Here is a 19,312-nt window from a genome sequence, read left to right on the forward strand (position 1 = left end):
CTCCTCTATCACCAGTGTGATCTGCTCTTATGCTTCAGGAGTAAAAGACAGTCATTTGCCTCTAAGGGAGGAGCTGATGTCTTTTAAGACTGCTGCTCCTTCTTGTGACCCTCCTTGACAAACACTAGGCCAACTGGGGACCCTGTAGCCAGTCTAAGGTATGTGACTTGCGACTTGCTTTGGCTAGAGGACAATAACAGGAAGTGATAAGGGCCACTTGTGACCTACCATGTGTCCTCCTTTATGCCCTCTTTTGTACTTCAGCAGGAGAATCACCAATTCTAGGGACAGGCTGCTTTTATAGCCTGGATTCCAGAATAAATAAGACAGAGAGAAAAGGAAGCTGTGATTGTTGTGAGATGAGAATAACTGAGGGCTGTAATGAGCAGCTGATACATTTCAGCTTGCCACAATCATGCGTCTTCATCTATGTTCTCTGTCCACCCTCTCTGCTGGTGAATTAGGGGCCATTCCCTTAGGCTTACCGTGATATGAACTTTAGTTTTTTTTTTTTATCGCCCTGTTCACATCAAATGACATTTCATTTTGCATATTTGCCTTTCTCTTAGCAGGCAAAGCTCTCAAGGATGAAAGACCATGTGCTTGTTACCACTGCATCTCTTGTGCCCAGAACAGCCTAGCACTGAGAACATATTGCCTGAATTAATAAAAATCTTGCTTAAATACTGATTCACTCATTCGTAGTGATCAAAGAGGTTACCATCAATGCCTAGCATGAGAGGGTGTTGTTAGGTATGTTATTAAGATCCAGATAGTACATTTCAGAAATAAATAGATGTTTGCATTTTTGAAAAACTAGAAATTGTGGCTGTATAGTAACAAGGAAAGTATTGTGGACATGAGGTTAAGGTTGATATAAAGGCATTCAAAAGACTCTATTAGAACTAGAATGGTAGCTAAGAAGTTAAGGTACTTGCTTGCAAATCCTGGTGGCCTGGGATCAATTCCCAAGTACTCATGTACAAACATATGCACAAAGTGGCACATGAGTCTGGAATTCATTTTCAATGGCAAAAGGCTCTGGGGTGCCATTCTTCCTCCTTCCCTCTCTCCCTCTGTTTGCTTGAAAATAAATAAATAGAAATATTACTAAAAAATACTCATGTTCTTACACATATAAACAGTTGCTTCTTCTCCATGGTGCCCAGTATTTCAAAGTCTGGAGCAAACATAATTTACTTAATTATCCAATTGCTAATAGACTTTGGGTTGGTTCTAGTTTGAGGCAATAATGGCAAAGTTACTATGAACATCTTGACAAATCCTTTGGGGAGAAAAAGCCATACTTTATCAATGTGGAATTTCAGAGTCATAAACTTAAACCAAATATGGCATGTTTAGTTAGTGTTGATTAGATAAAATATGTAAAGCTATAATAAATAATCTGATTTGGAAAAAAAAAAACTTTCACTAATGTTCAAGACAATGTGAAATGTGAATCCCCTTATTTGTAGTTTCCAGAAAATTACATTCACACCATCCTCATTGTCTTTGAAGGAAGAAGAGATGTGATTATGCACAAAGGGCATAATAAGTGATAATGATATTTTTTCTATCTTGAAGAGTCTGGACACCTTTGTAAAAAAAATCATGAGGACAGTAATTCACAATAGCCTTCCTGACACTCACCCTTCTCCTTTGAGTGAACAGAGGTGTCACACATCAATATGCTATCCATTCTGTCCCCCTTGTCCCACTTCTCTAGTTTTATCCAAATTTATCTTGACCCTGGGGATTTACATTGCTCACATTGAAGGAAATCAGGACATGTAGAATATGAAAATATCCTCCACCATGAGATAAATTCCTCAAAAAATCAAACCCAAGTAAAAACATAAGATCAGATAACTGATTTATTAACAAATTAATTTTAGACTAAATATCACTAGATGTTAGGTATGGACCGACCACCAGAAGACTGCTGGAAGGTCCTTTCTAGTTTAAGATGTGGGCACTACACAGGTATGCTGACTCTCATTCTTTCCCTCTGGTCTGGCCGCCAGCTTTCCCAGAGTGTCAGATGGTCAGACGTGGGCATACTTTTGAAATTATTAAGTCAAATACTTTACTTGGCTGATGTCAAATCTGTAGCAAGTGATTATCAAGGTCAAAGCGTGGATATGCCATCATTGCTAGGGCCACAATGTAGTGCTTTTATATATACTAAGTTTTGTTTCCCTGGATCTTAGTTTCATTTCAGCATAAATTTTTAGGGAATGATCAAGAAGATGATCAAGATAGTCAAGAAGTTCTCCAGTAATCATGTAAATAATTTTATCTGGATCACATTCTACAGGATGGCTATTCTGGATCTAAGGAATCTACGAGCATCTGCTCAGGTCTTGGCTTCCTTTGTTTCTTTGGGCAAGTCACCTTACACATCAAAGCCTCACTTTTCATTGCTGTTACATATGTGAACAGCCCCTACTTTTGGTGAGGCCTGGAAACCAGTGTCTGCAGCTGACAGGGACATGGGGCTGCAGGCCTTTGTACCCCTGGCATATGGATGGATTAACATGCTTCTGTTCAGCCAGACTGATTGAAAGCTTAGAGTTTGCTGAATACATAATTTCATTGTAAGGCATAGTGTTAGTGTGTGGGATTTCAAAGCACATACTTTTTTCTTTCCTCATTAGTTACAGCATGCTATTTCTCAGTAGAAACATTTCCTTTGTGACTTTCATGAAATCACTGTAATTTCCTAATAAGGAAGCATACTCAGTGTCTCCCCAAGGCCACCACTTAGGCACTACAGATTATGGGAATAGTCACGGGGGCTGTCATGCTAATTGCTCATTCAAGTTTCCATCCTAAATTTCCATGGGCAGAACAAAGCGTCCAAAAAAACATTGAACAAAACAAGAAAGGAGTTTATTTAACAATGTGATATTTTTTAGGTTTATATTTATAAAGGTTCTAATTTCAATTGCCAGAATTACAACTTCTAATTTAGACCAGAAAGAAAAAAAAAATGTGTTCATTCAATTAAGGGACAGTCATTTTTTATAATTTATTTTATTTTCTTTTTGACGATTTTGTGCATATATAATTTACTTTGATCATACTCTTGCTTATTCCCTTCCCACTACCATTAAAAATCATCAGTCTTGGGCTGGAGGGATGGCTTAGCAGTTCAGGTGCTTGCCTGTGAAGCCTGAGGCCCCAGGTTTGACTCCCAGAATCTACATAGGCCAGATGCACATGGTGGCACATGCATCTGGAGTTCATTTTCAGTGGCTGGAGGCTCTGGCATGCTTGCATGCTCTCTCTCTTTTATAAATAAATAAATATGGCTAGTTTTGATAGATTGATTGATTCACTCACTCATTCATTCATTCTGCAAACACAAGCTGAGTCCTGGAATGAACATATTAAATGAGATTTTTAAAATTTCTGTGACCCATTTTGTGTGTTTGTGTGTGTGTGTGTGTGTGTGTGTGCTTGCCATTTCAAACAGCAGATTCTTGCACTACGTTTTGGGTCCAGCTTATATGGGAGGCTTGGGAATTGAATCTGGGGCATCAGACTTTGCAAGCAAGTTCCTTTAACTGCTGAGTCATCTTCCCAGTCCTGAAGTGAGATGTTTTCACACTCCTAGGCTTTGTTTATCCATTCATAATATTATGGGGAAGACAAGCAGATAAGTGCAAAAGTGTCTTGTAGGAGCTTTGGTGGGCTTCTACACAGGGAAGAGAAGATGCTATAGTGAGAGGAAAGAAAGACTAGGTCGGGCAAGGCTCCGATTGCATGGCTGTTCTTAGGAAGAGGTAAGTATATTCACCCCAGATAGGGCATCAGTGCCCCCCAAAGAAAGGATTCTACACAAGCATAGCTTGGTAAATAAATATTCCATCATCAGTGGCCATTCTCTATGATACATCATGATTCTAAGGTATTTTCATGTAGTTAACAAATACCTATCCACCTGCAACAGGCTCCATTATGTCTGGAGCCAAGGGTTGAGCTCACACCTACAGTTCTTTTGTGTACAGCTAGTTCTTCAGGCAGGGGCAGTGACCATTACCCTGTCTTAGGTTCTGCCTGGCTATTCAAAGGTCTCTAAATAATTTTTCTTGGAGGGGAGAACTCTCATATTCTGGAGGAAACCTGGCTACCTTAATCTTTTTCACCTGTGCTAGTTTATCATTTGTGCCATCCATGAACTCTTGCTTTAAAGCTATCCATGTATTATAAATCCCCCATCACCCTCAAGAACTCTAGCTCCACACAAATCTTGTCTAATGTGCCTTCAACTGACCCAGACAAATCCCTTTTTTTTTTTTTTTCATTCCTTCTTTGTTGCTTTACTACTTCAGGAACCTAATTTATGTGCTCCTCTAAATCATTCAAATGCACCCAAACCCAACCCACCTCATAAGGAGCAGATCCCTCATATCAGTCTCAAGGTCCCTGCTGAACGAACTTACTATCTCTCTTAAGAACCCAGTTCTATCAGGCCTGGTGAATTGGGCATCAAACACTATCTCTCACATCCTCAGTTCTCCCAGGAATGTCTGTGGTTCTGCTATTGTCTTCCTTCCGGTCATTGACATTCATGAGGACCTTAGCAAGCAATACTCAAATGTCCCAGTCAGCTCCTATGAGCCAATTCATTGGGGACTGATTTCTTTTGTATCATCTTAGATCTGGCAGCCTTTGTCTCCAGGCAGTATGGTAGTACTTCACCCAGTGTGTCTACTTCCACAGCACTTTGACAGATCTAGCCACATGTTCCACAGCCTCCCAGGCCAAGTTGCGAGAGGCTCATCATTTCTTGTTGGCAAGTCTTTCCCAATTTGAGCAGATTGGAGATATCATCTCATTCTTGGACCATCAGGGCCCTGATCTGCATGCTGACTCATAGGTTTTATCCTTTCCTCTGTATTGAACGCTGGGGCAGAACTGAGGGGTATTGTCTGTCACTTCTACCCCACTGTCTTCCTCCTCACTGTCTGATTCTTCCCAGAGCTTCCAAGTTTGTGGATTTCAGGAAGGCCTTTTTACCACAGATATAATTTATATCCTTTTCCCCTTACATCTTGCCAACTTCAAGAAATAACAAGCCAACACATCTATCTCATCTTCTCTTTTATCTACTTTTCCTGCCAAATTTGAGGCTACTGCAGAGGATAGCATCCACATGTCTCTTCCCCCTTTGTTTTAATTCTTCACTTACATGGATAAATTCTTCCTAAGAAGACAGCTGAACTTTAATTGTATGTCATATTGTTCACAGCAAAAGGTCATGTAAGTACCACCAAAACCTGTTTATGATCCTTCCTATATTGCTATTTGAATGGACTGCAATATATTTCCAGTCCATCACACATTTTGGGGACCTTTTCATGCTCACATGACAATCCTCATTGATTAAGGAAGTATACCACCCTGTATCCGGTACTTTTTCATTTCTGGGACAAAATACCTGGCCAGAAGCAGCTTATTGATAGAAAGAGTTTACTTCAGCTGACAGTTCCAGCTTACAGCCCATCATAGCAGGGCAGGCATGGTGGCAGACTGGGAATGTGAGGCAGCTGGTCACATTCAGTCTACAGTAAAGAAGCAGAGAACAATGGATGCCAGTTTTCTCCCCTTTCTTATAGTCTAGGATCTCAGCCCATGGAATGGGATGGCACATAGTCAAGGTATGTCTTCCCATACCAATGAACTTAATCAAAATAATCCCTCTCAGATAATTCTACATCCTAATTGACAATCAGTATAAACCACCACATATCCCATAGCACACAGATTGTCCCCAAGGATGCTCTACCTCAGTTGCATGTCTTTTTAAAAACTATTTCTTAAAAGCCTTTATTTATGTATTTATTTGTAAGCAGAGAGACAGAGAGAGAGATGGGTAGGAGAATGGGTGCACCACATCCTCCAGCCACTGCAAATGAATTTCCTTGTGCATCTGACTTTATGTGGGCACTGGGGAATTGAACCCAGGCTGTCAGGCTTTAGAAGCAAGTACCTTTAGCCACTGAGCCATCTTTCCAGCCCTTGCTTGCATGTCTAATCACTATTTTGCAAAGAACATGCATCAGTGAGGCCCACCATACCATACTACATGGGAAAATGTAGCCAGTTGTATCGCACCATCCCCCAGATGATCTCCTTTTATGCAAATTAGTCCCAGTTGCAACAGCAAAGGCCATAAACTTCTCTTAGTTGTAGCTTTGATTCTAGGCCCTAGTTAGGTGTCAACTGTGTCTTGTGACTTGTCCTGGGGGCACATGAACAAATGCTTATTCACCCAAAATAGGCCACTGATGACAGACCAAACAAATGATTCCAGTCAAGTTCAGCTTGGTGCAGCAATGAATTATTCATATATTCCTTATAGAAGCACTGTTAAGAGTTTACTTACAGTGCAGAGGTGACCCAAATCCAATTGTATCACCCAAATGTTCTTCCTCAGGCTGGTTGGTGACTCATGGAAACTGCATCTTGGTGTTCCTTGCCCAATTTACAGGCAGGTCTACTGTAGTTTCCTTTTCCCTGGTATATGGCTTATATTACCTAGGGGGAAGGGTCTTCTATGTCTGAGAACTTTCATGAGCTTTGTGAGAATAGTAAGTTTCATTACTTTTTGGATCCTTATGAGGTTCCCTTTACTCCCCAGGAGGAAATGATTTTATGGGGAGGAAACAGTGAGCCTCAGCGATCTTCCTGTCTCTGTCATCCCACCTCTGAGATTATAGACACAGGTCACCTTGCCTGGCATTTGTACATGAGAACTGGAGATTGAACTCTGATCTTCATGCTTGCGAGGCAATCATTTTAACAACTAAGCTATTTTCCCAGTCTTTCATTGTATCTTAATAAATTCAAAACCTCCAAGCTGATATTGAGAATAAGTTTAAAGGAATCTGGCATTCTCATACATCCAAATAATTTCTTTTCTGTCCCCACCCATTTCCTCTTTTAGCAACTTCTAAAAGATAAAAAGAATTCATTGCCTTCTAGAACATGGGCTTTCTTTCTTCAAGATCTTTCTCTGTATGTATCCTGTTTGCTCCCATACCCTGGCTCTCTAGCCCATTTAATCTCTTGAATTTTCTGACAGGTCTATTTTGACCATTGAACATGCCCATGTTTCTTCTGGTTTACAAAAACAAGTAAATATCAACATTTATCCAAATCTTGCTTTACTACCCTGTATTTGTGTTTTCTTCCTGCTATTTTGTTCTGAGCAAAGTAATGGATACAGGTTCTCTGAATATCATTTATACTTGCTCCTACACTCCTTCTAACTAGACTCTTCATTGAATAGTAAATATAATGATGGGGGCTGGAGAGATGGCTTAGTGGTTAAGACACTTGCCTGCAAAGGCAACTGACCCAGGTTTGATTCCCCAGAACCCACATAAGCCAGATACCCAAGGTAGCACATGTGTCTGGAGTTCTTTTGTAGCTGCTGGGAGGGAGCCCTGATGGGCACATTCTCTCTATCACCTATCTATCTATCTATCTATCTATCTATCTATCTATCTATCTATCTATCATCATCTGCCTCTTTCTCTCTCTGTCTCTCTCGAGTAAATAAATAAATAACTTTAAAAAGACAATATATTGATGTCCACAGGCTTCGTTCCCCAGCTCAGTACTAGAAAGCAGAGCCAGGAGTTGGAGCACTGTTGAGAGTGACAAAGGAAACCCAAGCCATCATGTCAGGAGGTGAATCTGAAGGAGTCCAGCTTTCAGGAACCAGATGTACCATTTTTAGTAGCGAAGAGCCTCGGAGGGAGTGAGCATGGAAAGAGAAAACAGTTGAAGTATAAATTTATATGGAAATTTAATGTAATAGGTATGGTGTGGTTGGCTGAAGTAAAAATGTCCGACCTTATTTTACAAACCTGGTTAGTACAGTTTGAACATGAAGTATCCCTGCTGCCAAAAGCTCATGTGCTGTAGATGTGGTTGATAATGAAATACTGAGAGGTGGAACTTTTGGTAAATATTAGGTCATGAGAGCTCTAAAATAATTGGTGTATTAAATAATAGACGAAGATAAAATTTGATGGAATTCTGGGGAGTCAGGAGAAAATCAGAGGTAGGACCTAGTAGGAAGAAGTATGTCACTAGAGGATTATCTTTGAAGGGTATGTCTTGACACTAATCCCTTTATCTCTCTCCCTCTTTTTCTCTCTCTCTCCTTCCAGCCACTGTGGGGTGAGCAGCCATCTCTGTCACCTGTCACCATGCTGTGATACACATCTCACCATAGGCCAGTGGCAATGGAATCAGCTGATCACATAGTCCTACCTCTGAAACAAAGAAACAAAATAAATCATCCCTCCCTTATGTTCTTTCTACCAGATATTTTTCATAATAGTGAAAAGCAAATGAACCATTAAATGCATCTGAGAATAAGAACATAAAGAAAATACAGAATCCACACTCTGGCTCCTAACACACTGTCTTTCCTCCCATCCATCTCCCTGTTCTCTGTTCATACCCATTTGCTGAACAAATTTAGCCTCTGCCACATCCCCAAGCCCTATAAAATTGTTCATTGCCCAAGTCTTGTCTTTTATCCTTTTAGCAATTCTTCTCTGTGGCATCTGCCATCTTTACCCAACCCATCTACTTTGGTACCAGCACTGTGGCATCTTACCCATCATCTTCAGGTCCACATCTCCCCTCTCGCACATTTTACATATGATGGGACAAGCTTAGGGAATGTTAGTGACATTTCCATGCTCACATGTCATGCAGCTGGGTAAGCCAGTGTCAAGCCTGGTTTCTTTTGTTGCCAGGATGCATCACGGGGTATGCAATGCACCACTTAAGACAGGAACTTGGTACATTTGAGATAACTGGGTAATAAATACTAAACCCCCTTAGGTCACTTTCTAGGGAGAGTTGATGTCTAAGAGAAAACACAGAGGCAAAAGGAGAGTTATAGAGAAGCATTGAGGAGCAAAAGCACCAGGAGGTCTACAGCTTGGCTGATGGAGCCCAACCTTACTCCATTAAAACAACCTTGCCATGACGACCCTGCTCTCCAGCCTTTCCCCCATTTTCCGCAGTATCTAAGCAGCTTCAGAATATAAGAAGTTAAGGTACTTTCCTGGGGTAATTTACACCTTTTAGTAAGGGCAGGAACAGGCATTTACTCTATTTCCCTCTAGAACTAGTTCCTCCATAGTCCTATTCCACCAGGTTTCAAAAGGATGGGAACTATAACCACATACTCCTTGTAGGCATTCACATTATTCATCACACATACATATTTGCACCTCTATCTGTTCAGGGAAAAGGGCACTAGGTAAGTTAGCTTAACAATTAATGAGCTAATTTACCACATCTCCATCTTAGCACCTTAAGGCTAAGTCACATCTGCTCGCTTCTGTGTCATGTTCCATACCATGTTCTTGATGTCAATGTCTTCAAGAAAAGTTTCTATGGAAATGGGTCTTTTCAACAACAAAACAGCCTTACCTCTTTCCTTTCCCAGGGATTGTGCTCAGCAGTTACTTATATACAGTAGACCTTTACAAATATAAGCCTGTGTTGATTTTTCTCTTCTCTTACATTGCCTGCATATATTCATTTGCACCAAGGTCTCAATTAATGGGACAAGTGGTTGAGTCTGTAGTCACTGGTGTGGTTGATCTCCTGGGAACAGAAGCCAGGACCTATGTACCTACCTGCAGTCTGTATTTCTGGACTGCGCAGTCAAGCCCTTCCCCATCCTCCTAGTGGAAGAAATTCCTGCCAGTCAGTTCATTTACATTATAATAACATTCTGTCTCCTGTGTCTTTTTACCTTAAAAAAAAAATGAATGCACTTAACAGTCATTCTTCCCTGACAAGATATCTGATCAACTCTCAGACAAAAGTTACTTTATCACTGTACTTTACAGAGAGAGAGTTAAGATCCAGATGCATGTGTTGTCTCCCTCACCACCTGTGACAGTGCACAGGAGAGCCAAGGATGCTTACCTCTCTGAGATCCAGCAGCATTGGCCAGTTGGCCAGAAGAAGTTGGAGAGATATAGATGAAACACTCAGAACACTCTCAGCTGGTGCACACCATCCCTCTTTAATACAGAGTGGCATGGTGCAAAGAGCTCCCCATGATCCATTGTCCTGGATTTGAGTTCAAGTTCTACTTCAACTTGTTCATTAACCTTGGATAAACTTCAATTTAGACATCTGTTCTCCTAAAAGAGAAATTATGGCCTCACAGACCTTAGAATAGCTGGCCAGATCTCTACTTTACAATGGTTTGTTGAATTAAATAACACACACACACACACTATATCACATTCTTTTTCCTCCAAATAGCCTAGCAGTCTACATCCAACATATCTATTAGTGAGTAGTGATATTGGTTACGAGCAAGACAGCTTCTCTAACAGGAAGTTAGGTAGGGACTGACCAGCAGAAACATGAACGCCATCTTACCTGCTCTGAAAAGACTAGAACTCATTTCTGACTCACAGTCATGCTAGATGGCTATAAATAGTAACCTCATAAACATTTTTCATAACAAACTTCCATTTCTTCATAAATCTTGCAAGCTTATCCCCCCATGGATGGGTCCTTCCTGAGTCAGTGCTGCTCCTGCACCCACCAAATAATCAAGTTCCTTTCTATTAATCTGAGTCTGGTAATGAAGCTCATTCCATTTGGATACTTGATTCATGTAAATGGATCTGAGCCACGTGTGTGAGATCCCTTTTTTCTTACTCTCCCCACCCTGCCCCACAGAGGTTTCCTGGTTTCTTCTCCCCTTCCCACATTTTGGCTTTCCCTCTTAGCTCAAATCCCCCTAAAGTAAATCTCATCATGCCACGATTCTCGGAGTCTACCATTTTCACTGTTACTGTGGACAAGAACTTGAGACTTCAGAGCTACTGGCATGGGAGTTGTAACCCCACTCAGATCTCTCTCCCACATCAGTGGCATGTAAGGGATACTGATGTTCTTTATGCAGCAGTGCCAGGTAATATAAATACTTAGTTTATTCTTTATTTTTCTGCATGCATGCATGTGTATGTATGGGTATATGTGGCATGTTATGTGTGGTATATACAGACATGTATGGTGGCCAGAAGAAACCTCTGAGTAACCTTCCCTATTGATCAACTGCATACTTCCATGAGATAAGATTTCTCTGTAGCTGCTGTTTTCTATTAGTGTGTCCTAAAGATTCTCTGGGCTCTTCCACTCCCCTATAACTGGCACTATGGATGTCAGATGTCTATGACTATGATCAGCTTTTTATGAGTGTTCTGGGGTAACTAAACTCAAGTTCCCAGGCCCTCATGATTAAGCAATCTTGACTGGTAAGTATCTTAACTGGTAAGTCATCTCTTCAGTCCCAAGTTTCCTCTTATATCAGTCCTAGCAGGTGGATAGTACTCCTTTCTTAAAGGGGAAAAAAACAGAAAGGAATTATCTCTAGCTAAGGATTCTCCAGGGAACTGTGGCTAAGTCCAGGCTTTCTGTCTGACAGCGTAAGTTTCTTTTGCTCTTGCACTCTTATCTTGCCCAAGTCTTATAAAACCATTGAAAGGCTACATCATCCTTGAGGAAAAAAAAGTTCTATAAATTGTATCACCCTAATCTTTATAAAATCATCCTAGGAAATTACAGTTGCAATAGTGAAGCAGTTATCAAAATTTACAGTAGTTTTTTTTTCACTTAATTATGCTAATTGCTATTTCTAAGCATACTTAGCATTTTGAATTATTTTGTATAATTACGTCAAACAACATGTTTAATTTGTCATGTCAAGTACAATAATTAGAAACAATTCTTGGAAGGATGTCATTACAAATTTGAGGTATTTATAAGGTGTAATTATGTCAAATGTGCTAGAAGTAGAGTAGTCCTGAGGCTTATAGAAAACCTTACTGCAAATATTTTGAATGTTTAATGTTGTGGTCACTTTAAATAGTTTTGCTACTTAACAAGTCATATCAAGTAGAGTTTAGTGGTTTCATTACTAATTAAAAGCAGAAAATGAGTCCTTGGATTACAGATGAAACAAATTTAACACACCAAATACACTTTCCTTATTTATTATTATTATTTTTTGTTTATTTTTATTTATTTATTTGAGAGTGACAGACAGAAAGAGAGAGAGAGAGAGAGAGAGAGAGGGAGAGAATGGTCACACCGGGACTTCCAGCCACTGTAAATGAACTCCAGACACATGCGCCCCCTTGGGCATATGGCTAACATGGGTCCTGGGGAATTGAGGCTTGAACCAGGATCCTTAGGCTTCACGAGCAAGTGCTTAACCGCTAAGCCATCTCTCCAGCCCATTTTCCTTAGTTTTTGAACTCCAGAATGACTAGCAATAATTTTCTACAAATAATAAAAACAAAAAGAATCAGTGGATAAACAAGGGCAATCTAGGAACAACTTGGTTTCTCCAAATATGGAAATTTCAGGCTCTAAGTTAGGTGAGTTAAGTTCAGTGGACCAACTTTCATTTCTTTGCTGTGACTTGTCTATCCTTGGCATCTTTCCTGCTCAGCAAGCTTTGCTGTGAGATGAGGAGAGTGCAGGCTGTGGGTAGAGGGGAAGTGAGATGATGCTAAACAGCTTAGGAGTTCTAGGTGCTTTGACAGCATCCTCACCATCATCATGAACTGGGTATCTCTGCCTTACTTGAAGGCAGCAGCAGGAAAGGAAAGAAACCACATCATTCATGCCCAACTCTTCCCAGGTGGGAAACTGCTCACCAAGTGGGTAGGCCTGAGCAGGCCTTTCTCTCTCTAAAGCCTCTGTTTACCCAGCTCCAATGTCAGAAAAGTAATACTAATCTCAAATACAAGGTGAGATCAAAATAGCCTTTATTGGTAAATTAGAGTCCGGTGATCACAAAATGGAATAGTTGGATAAAGAGTTCCTTCTCAGTACTATGGTAGAGTATTCAGCACTAAGTGACATATCTTTAAAGGCTCAGGTACCATTGCAGAAGAGATGGAAGAAAGAATGTAAGAGACAAAGGAAGGAGAGGAGTGCTTACAATTCTGTCTTCCAGACAGAAAGTGCCCTTGGAATTCATGACCTCACAGTGGCTGATGCTACCTACACAAGACCTGCATCATGGCAGGAAAAAATATAATGACATAAAAATAGAAGAAAGACTAGTTGGAAAGAAGAAGGGATTTAATGGAGGGGGAGCTGGGGCAGGAAGAGCGGGAGTTGATGGGAGGATATTGTAGAATTGTTAATAAAAAGGTGTTTTTTTAAAGAGTTCTGTTCCCCCTCCATCAGTCGCTCACCCACAGTTTTCAGACTTAGATCCCCTGACTTAGAATCCCATCTTAAATCACTTATTCAAAGGTTGAAAGTAAGCAAAAGCCTCAATGGCCTCTCCCTTAACATTCTGAATATTAAGTCACCTTCCTCAGTGTGTGAGACCCAGGCCCTAAGTCCACTCACTGCAAGACTAGTTTCACTCCCATGAACCTATCACGCTCCATCTTTGCCTGGCAAGGCATCTTGCATCCTCACAGGTAACTGGCAAAAACCCAAACACTCAATTGTCATTGTGGGCATAGTAGGCATGGTTTCTTCTGAGGAGTCTTCCCTTAACTGCCTTCCCCGGGGCAGAACTGGCCCTCCCTTCTTTGAAGCCCAAATGTATCTGCACCAAAATGTATAATAACATCTCCTTAACATGTTCATTAGAGCTCCCCAGGTCCTTGCTTGCTGGAGTTCTTTAAAGGAAATAAACAATTTGTTAAATATCAGATGAGCACCTATGTTTCCCAGTGTATTGCATTGACTGGGCACATGGTAAAAGTTAAGCAAATGTTTGTCAAATGAGATAAACAGATAAGCTTTGGCATGATGTCTCAAATGTATGAAAGATTCAGGTCTTTTTTAAAGAAATATTTTTTATTTATTTGAGAGAGATAGAAAAAGGCACATAAAGAGCAAGAGCGAGAGCTAGCGAGTGAGAGAGAGAGAGAGAAAGAGAATGGACACACCAAGGCCTCCAGTCACTGCAAACAAACTCCAGATGCATGTGCCACCATGTGCATCTGGCTAATGTGGGTACTGGGTATCAAACCTGGTCCCTCAGGTTTTGCAGGCAAAGTGCCTTAACCACTAAGCTGTCTCTCCCACCCTCATGTCTCAATTCTAACAAAAATGGCCAAGTTTTTCATACATTCAATAGCTCTACATTTTCATATCAATTATTGGTGAAGTATCAAGCACATGCCCAGGTTCTGTAAATGTATCTTTGAACTAATTTAACATAGATCTATGTGTCTTATATTCTATTGTGTTACCTCAACATGTAATTAAGGAATTGTCTCCATCAGGAGGGCATTGCTAAAAGTGAAAATAAACATTATGAAGATTTTATGTGGAACCTCCTTTCTTACTTACTAAATTAGATTCTCTAGATATGGGCCTAGGATGTTAGTCTGTTTTCCTTTTTTTTTTTAACATGTTTATATGTGGTGTGTGTGTGTATGTGTGTGTATGTGTGCATGTGTGTATGCATGTTAGTATATTATGAGTCTACACATATATGCATGCCTGTGAAGGCCAGAAATTAACAGTGGTGTTTGCCTCCACCTTCTTATTTACTGAGAGAGGGTCTCTTACTGAGTCTACAGCTTTGACTCAGCTAGTCAGTGAGCCCCAGAGAATTTCTTTCTTTGTCTCCCAAGCTTTGGGATTAGAAGTTTTATACACTAGCATACCTGGCATTTACATAAGTACTGGGCATCTGAATTCAGGTCCTCATGCTTGACTGGCAAGAATTTTACTAAGTCGTTTCCTAGCCAGCAAGTTCTATTTCTAATCAATGAATTCCTAAAGTTTTAGAATTACAAATTGATAGATGAAAAATGAGAGGGAAAGTAGCAGTTGGAAAGTAGGCTGGCTCAGTGAGAGGCAGCCCAGACTATTGTTCTTTTAGAGTTAAAGCTTTAGTAGGAGAGCAACATGGTGGGTTCCATAGCAAGAACAAAAGCAGCTCCAGAAATCTGAAGAACAAAGGAAGGTGGGGTGGGCCCCTTTGACAAGGAGAAAATTTTCATGTGATTCAACTCAGAGTTTGTGGTAGGAAAACAGAGGCAATGGAGATTGGGAGATAATGAAAATATCTGGTTCTTCAAGATCTCAGAAGAGGGGCTATTCTGATCCTGTTCTTGGTAGAGGTGATGTGTGGGGGAGACAGGAAAGTACTGGATAAAAGAGTAAAGTTATGGTTCAAAGCTGCCTTAGCTTGGGCAGCAAGACATCTTAAGGTAACCATATCTATGTTCTAACAAGCTTAATAAGTTGATGAAGGTATATGTTATATGTGAACTCAGAGTTGATCCTCAGCATCTCAGAATGTCACATTCCTCATCTTTGGAGTGGAGCAAGCACTCCCCAGGGCAGAAGCTAGTGGTAAGGGGCACATAGCATCTCTTTCAGGTGCTTCTGAGGGCTGTGCTTAATGTCTACCTACAGTTTCAAAGGGAATGATGCCACAGGTGCACATGCTTTAGAGATGCCATGTGTATGTGAGTTTTCAAAACCAAGTTTAGACTGACCACAGCTGTAAATATCTCTACTTAAAATCAACAGCCAGTTCTTGGGTTGTCAGTCTTGTCAGCCTATGGCTCACACACCAGATATTCAGTTCAATGTGACAACAACTTCTCAAGTACCCACTCCGATATAAGTGAACAGAGATGAGGAGTGGAGTGGCTTCCAGCTGCTCTTAAACATTCTGGAGAGACACAAGTATTTTAGCCACTTGGAGTCCTAGTGGCTAAGAAGCCATCCAGGACAGAGAGGCCCTATGTACACTGGGAAGAGCATTAGCTGCTTTATCCCTTGGCTGACAGATCGGCCTAGACAGGGTAGTGCTGGAACCAAGAACCTAAATTCATCTTGCAGAAGCTGAAATCACACAAGCCTCCTGGGTGAGCTGTGCTAACTTGTTCTAGGATGTTCTTTGATCCCAGCCTCCAACTCAGATAACCCCTCCCCCTTTCTGACTGTAAAGAAAATATCAATATAGCTAGATTTTAGCAAAATCACATGATAACCTGCAATTGGATTGTAGATTCCTGATTCTCTTAGCCTCAGACTTATGGACCCCCATATTCAGGCTACAATGGATGATAAATATTACTCAGTGTAAGTGGCTTGAATTAAAATGTCCCCCATAGTCTCCAATGTACGTGATTAAGCCTTAATACTTAATGCCCAGTTGGTAGAGCTTTGGGCACATGAAGCCTTACTGAAGATGTGTTGCTGGGAACAGGCCTTGGGATTTTATAGTGCACCCAGTTTGCCAGTGCTAGCAAGCTCACTTTCTTTCTTCCCTATTTGTGTGGGGAGATGTAACACACACTCTCTCCCTCCCTCTCTCTCTCTCCCTCTCTCTCTCTCTCTCTTTCCTTCTCTCTCTCCCTCTCTCCTTCCTCCACGCTGGTGTGTGAAGTGCTTATGCTCAGATGTTTGTTCCTGCCATGTTTTCTCTGCCATTATGAAACTTCCCCTCCAAACTGGAAGACAGAAATAAAATTTTTCCCTTAGTAAGTTGCTTATGGTCAGGCATTTTGGCTTAGCAATAAACATGTACCTGCTATTACCTGTTTATTTTAAAGCCTTCTTAACTGCAATGAGGTACTTCTGGGGCATTTTACTATTAGCAACATAATTCCAGACTTGTTGACCATCTTTTTTATTTGGAATTATCTTACAAGTTCAAAAAGCCCTTTTCCTTGGAGTTTTAACATTTGGTCTCATCATGAAGCTGTGAAGAAGCCAGACACACAGACTTTCATTCTTATAATGATCTTCTTTTGGTAGATGAGGATGTGAAACCTCATTTCCGAAGTTTATAGTGACAGTAAAAATTGCAACTGGAAAAAATAAACAGAGCTGGAGGTTGGAAATTTCAGCCTTATTTACATACATTCCACCACAGTTGGCTTCAGGACAGGTTTTAGAAACAAATAAAAAAATGGGAAGGCTATTCATTTTAACATGGGTATCTGGAGGGTTGATTGGTGGTTCCCCTAGGAAAATACATTATGTGAACTAGGTAATTTTATAAGTACTTAGAATTGAGAAAAAAAAAAGGAAAAGATTAGTTTTCATCTCATATGAATCTGCTTGTTCAACTCCAAAGTGTTTTGGGGTCTCTGGTCACATCAAAGCAAGAATGAACAATTAAGAGCATGCCATTCTGCACTTGTGAGACACTGAAGAAAATGTGTTATCTTGGGTATGCATTGCTGCATTGCTGCATCATGGTAATCCATTCTCCAGTTCAGTGTCGTAATACAACAGTAAATTACTTGCTGTTGCTCGCACTTTGATGTTAATGAAAGGTGCATTCAGCTCAATATGGCATGAGCAGGATCACTCAGGGGTTATATTCAGTGCTGAGGTATCTAGAAATGTCAAGGTGTCTACACACACCTATGTACATGGTCTCTCTTGCAGGGTAGTTGATGGCTTAGGTTTCCAGTGAGTAGGAGCCACCAGGCCTATTTCAGATTAGCTATCACCTTCCCCCTCATCTGTTGGTAAAAGTGAGATGAGGCCAGTCAGATTCAACAAAAGGGAAACTCTGGCTACTTCTTGAGAGTGGGGTTGCCAGGCCCTTACAGGAAACAGCTGAACCACAAGACACTGGAGAGGGTAGGATCAAGTCTAACCTAAACCTTCTACATCTGCCCTCACTTCCTCTCCCTTTCCCTCCCCCTCTCTTCTCTCTAACTCTTCAATATTAGGTATATTTTTCCTTATTTCCTTAGTGGGCACTGACCTGTAACTCCCCGTACCAGCATGGGGCTATCATCCACAATGAGCTTTTAATCAGAGAAACCTACAAGGTTTCCTAAAAGAATGAAAGATTTCTGTCAGAGTACTTGATGACCCACCAAAGGTTAGTGGTGAGACCCTATTGCTGAAGACACCATAGGCAGCTGACACATAAAATGGAATGGCATGGCTGGAAGCCAGGAGAGAGTCAGTCCCCAGACAGTCAGGGTATCTAGTGCCAGAAGGTGCTACATGGGTGACTGGGGGAAATGACCAATATCTGTCTAAGCAACTCATGGTCTAACCTACTTAGCAGCAAATAACCTGATGTGAGGCCCACACAAGTGCAATAGTGGCCCAAAGCCATGGTGGGGATCCAACTGCTCTTGATTTGGCTAACTGATCCCCTCAGTGGTACAGGACCCAGAGCGGGAACTGGGAAACAAGTCAGAATCATATCTAAACATAAGCCATCTCTCCAATATATCAAGCTACCATTTATCATGGTCTACAAGAGGGCCTACACCTATTAAATTCTCTATAAAAAAAAAAGTAAGGGTTATCTCATTTGTCCTGTTTCTAACTTACTCTCTGTTGGAGAATCTGCTTCTCTTTTTCAGATAGATGTAGATACTAAGGAGAGAGCCAACCCATCATACCTCTAAAGGGCCCTGGCTGAAACTAAGAAAAATTGGTGAAACAAGCAAGGATACTGTTTTCCTGGTGAACTGGATACCAGCACAAGGAGGAAGGAGATCAACACAAAGAAAAATCAACTCCTACCAAATCAGAGAGCCAGAGCCTCAGAGGCCCCTAACACCTCATCACTGAAGCAGACAAAAAAATGAACCCGACATAGCTCAGGGAAATTTTGTGGAAGAGGGGGCAGAAAGAATGTCTGTCAGAGCCACATGTTGGGTCAGGATATGCAAAGACATTTATCGTACCAATAACTGTGGGCTAACTCCACAATGCATGACCCATATACCTCAACAAGAAGGGGACAATGGGAAGGGGGTAGCACATGGATAAGCCTAATAATGGTACCAAACTGCTTGTATTTGCTGAATAGAAAACTAATAAAAATTAAAAAATTAAAAATTTAAAAAAAGAACAGGAAGGATAGTGCCTGGTACCTGTCTTTGAAGTGACCCATAATGAGATCTAAGTGAGATGCTTGGAAATAATGCCATGTAGAATAATCACTTGAACACCTAAGCAATACCAGATGCGATGAATTGTGGGTAGATAAGACCAGCACATCATGTAGATGCCTCTTGTTCTCCAGCTGGATTTCCCTGAGGCACGAGGCTGGCACAACAGAGTGTTTCATTTTGGAGCGGGAGGAATTGCTTTGTTGAAACATATTTTGTCCCCCCCCCAAAATCTTCCAAACTTTAAGTGGGCCACATGCCTGTCTTTTTCAGAGCTGTTTTATTCTTATTAACTCCTTCCAGATTTCACCTTGAACTTGCCTACCATTGACATTGTTGTCTATCATGTGACTTTGAGGCAGTTTAAGGGTGAC

Source organism: Jaculus jaculus, chromosome 5 (genome assembly GCF_020740685.1).
Source record: "Jaculus jaculus isolate mJacJac1 chromosome 5, mJacJac1.mat.Y.cur, whole genome shotgun sequence".
Classification (NCBI taxonomy): Eukaryota; Metazoa; Chordata; class Mammalia; order Rodentia; family Dipodidae; genus Jaculus; species Jaculus jaculus.